This window comes from Nomascus leucogenys, chromosome 5, assembly GCF_006542625.1.
Source record: "Nomascus leucogenys isolate Asia chromosome 5, Asia_NLE_v1, whole genome shotgun sequence".
NCBI lineage: Eukaryota > Metazoa > Chordata > Mammalia > Primates > Hylobatidae > Nomascus > Nomascus leucogenys.
Window position 1 is genome coordinate 15,282,644 of NC_044385.1, and position 3,471 is coordinate 15,286,114.

The window sequence follows — 3,471 nt, forward strand, 5'->3', positions numbered from 1 at the left end:
GACTTGGGTCTAAAACTGACAGAAAGGAGCCTCCACTTCCCCGCATTCCCAAAGAATTGCAAACAGTGGAGCTGGTGTCATCTACAGGAGGGCTCTCTGAGAGATATTCCAATCAATTCTGCCCCCCTCACTGAACCTCCATTCTACCGTGCTCCTCCACGATCAACATGAGCAGAAAACTCAGAGTGGGATGAGGAGGAGGATGATGGGAGAGAGAGGAGAAACATCCATGGCTTCGTGAAGACAGCTGGGCTTTCTCCCTCTCCTCACTGTGGAATAGTTCCTCCAGCTCCTATGTCAAACCAAATGGGGACATGCTGTAGGACATGCAGCGTCAAACCTTCATAACAGACTGAGAAGGAAACTCTAAAAGCAAATGATACTTACTTGGGAATGGCTTTGCAATGGAAATACACGTGCCAGAGTAAACTATGCAGATCCTCAGGAAGGTTGAGGCAAGGGACAGTTTTTGAAGACAAAATGAAAAGAATTACATAAGTTGTTTTGAATCAATTATCCTCGGCTGTAAGGATCAATAACAACGGTGGTGTCAGTCCAAGGTTGGACAAGCAGTTGCTGGACAGATGTCCTTGCAGAAGTATTTTCTTTGTAAGATTTTGGTGGCCTTTGTGCAAGGTTGTGCTTTTTTGCAGAGTTTGTTTGTGATAGTTCTTATTATCAGGCATACAAGCATGAGAACCCCCGCCATTATGACCTTTCCCAGTTCCAGTTGTCAGAAGTGACTCTATTTTGATTCTGACAACTTTCACATAAGTCTGTGGGCCAAATCCAGCCCACCATCTATTTTTGTAAATAAAGTTTCATTGGAATCGCTTCTCGGCCTTTTGGCTAAGATCAAGTGTAAAGTTTTATTGGAACACAGCCATGCCCATTCATTTTCATATTGTTTGTGGCTGCTTTCTCACTATAACTTCAAAGCTGAATAGTCAAAACAGAGACCATATGCCTCACAAAGCTGAAAATGTTTACTAACCATTCCTTTACAAAAAACATTTTCTGACCTCTATTCTAGAACAGTTACCTACAGAGACTACTGGTGCCAGAAAAAGGGAGAGATTGGCTTCCATTATGGGTTGGAGCAGTAAGTTGGTGATAAGATCAAAATGTTCAGCCGGACCACTTATGAAAGGGGGCTGAAAGGTCATTAAGAAGCATGAAAGGAGAATTTGGCAAAGCACAGATGAACACAGGGATTGGAAGAAATAAAATCATTTGAGATTTATAGCCCACCACCCAACTCTTCCCTCCAGGAATTTAGACTGTGAACTCTTTGGATGCATTAGATTTGGTTTTACTGAATAATTTATTATACATTTTTATTTATTTCCTTTACTAATTTTTTTTAGGAGTGCTCTTATTGGGTTGAGCAAAACTTGCTTTTATTTATAAACTAGAAACATTCTGTCTCTGTATGCCTAACTCTATCAATTTTGAGTTTGTAGATGCCCAATATCTGGGACTTAAGAAACGAAACGGGCTGAGCAAAATTCTAAGCTTCAGTTTTAAAAGCTCAGATTTGCTTAAAAAGAATTTCTGCAATGCTTCAAAACAATAATAGTGTGTCCTTCATCACCGAATGCTGTACAGAATGTTAAATTATACCTGGCTTCTGCCGAGCATTCTTAGAACAAGCATTTATTATAGATTAGTTTTATTTTATATTAATGGGTGTCTAGGAGAGGGAGGTAATAGCACTTGAGGCAATTTTGTTTTACTATGAAAATTATTTAAGCCTTTAGAAGATGAAATTCAGGGAAATGTACTGTATTCTCAAAAATATGTGTTTATAACCCCAAATACAGGAAAAGCTTTTTGAGGAAAGTCATTTTGCTTTTAGCTTCACAAAACAGATTTTCAAACTATTAAGCAAGATAAAAGGTCACGTTGACCATTTGTTTTAGATCATTCATTCATTCCTGGCCAGGATTTTGTAAGATTAAAAGAGTGTGCTTCTGAAACAGAAAAAAAAAGGGCCACAGCATTTACAAACTAGGAGGTCCCTAAATGCTGGAGATTATTCTGATTCCAGAGGGAGCATTAAGGCAGCAATGTAAACATGTTACTGGTAAGTGAAATTACATTTCAAGCTCTATGCCTTGCCACTCCAAACGTAAATAAATGAATAAAAATTTTCTTCTAACTTGAGATATTTTTCATAGTTACTTTCTAACGTTATTTTAAAATAGTCAGCATCAAAAGCTGAAATTCAGTAAATAATATTCTGATCATGCCGTTTACTCAGCAAAAGAGAAAAATTGCCAGAAATCAAGTGCCATCCACATGTCAACTAAGGTCCCTCTGTCCCTTGGAGACCTAGCTAAAAATGACTGCAGTCCTCTACTCCATGGCCTTTGAGAGGCTTCCTTCACCACCCACCATGGTCCACCTTATCTCTCACCCCCATTCTGCAAACTCCTCTGACTTTACTTCCGCTTGCTTCTCTCTGTTGGTCTTCCATATCTGCATGTGTTTCTTAGTTTGGTTTGACTCAGTCCAGATATAGAGCCTAGCCCCATCACAGTCTGAAAAAAAGCACCACTCGCCTTGTACATTACATGAGCTCAACAACTTTACTAAAAATCCGGAGAGCAGCGAGGAGTACCAGGACAGAACACGTGATTTTCCACTATCTCTTGGCTTCTACCCTCCGCTCTTTATGTTTCTTTCTTGTGCCTCCCACCTCCACATGCTGCCACAAAGCAAACTGCAAAGTCATCCTCTTGTCACCCACGAAAGTTCTATCTTACCACCTTTGAATTATGGACTTTCACCAACAATTACAGTTTTCTCAAAAAGTATTCTGATAATTGAAATTTTCTGTCTTGTTAAAATAGCATGAAGCATGCTCTTGTAAGTTTTGGAGACTGAAAAACAGAATCAGTTATCTGTCTTCAGCAGCAAAATGTCAAATAAATTAAATTGATAAACATCATTGACTTTTACAAAGCCCACCTGTACAATGCTGTATAATGTCCGGAACTCCACTGACATTCTTTCCTTTAAAAGTTGGAGCCTATATTTATCTGGCAGGGGAGATACCATGATCACAAAGGTGGTTTTCCCAGGGCAGGCTCATCCATTGCACTCCAAATGTGCTGACCCCTGCAATTTCCTCAAATGTAGGAAACTCAATTGCATAATGTGTAGCAGTGGGAGACTGCGTTCATGCTTTCCCTTGTTAAAAAAAAAAAAGAAAAGTTGGAGCCTAATTCTGTCCATTCTCCCAAAATGGGCTGGACTTAATAACTTGCTTCTAATGAATACATTGTGTTGGAAGTAATTCCATGTGACATCCAAGGCTATGTCATAAAAAGGATAGCTTTCCTCTGGCTCTTTCTCTTGGGTAGGCTAGTCGCCATGTTGTGAGGACACCCAAGCAGCCCTATGGAGAAGCCCCAGGATAGAGAGCCTAGCACGGAGAAGAACTAACTTGCCAGCTATGGGAGTGGA

The 3,471-nt window shown here is 39.9% G+C and overlaps 1 non-coding gene across 1 annotated transcript; it reads left to right on the forward strand.

Annotated features, from left to right (window-relative positions):
• Positions 1-3,036: 3,036 nt before the first annotated feature.
• On the forward strand, positions 3,037-3,199 carry LOC115835343. The gene has a single exon (XR_004030326.1). It is a non-coding gene; the product is annotated as a U1 spliceosomal RNA (small nuclear RNA).
• Positions 3,200-3,471: the final 272 nt, after the last annotated feature.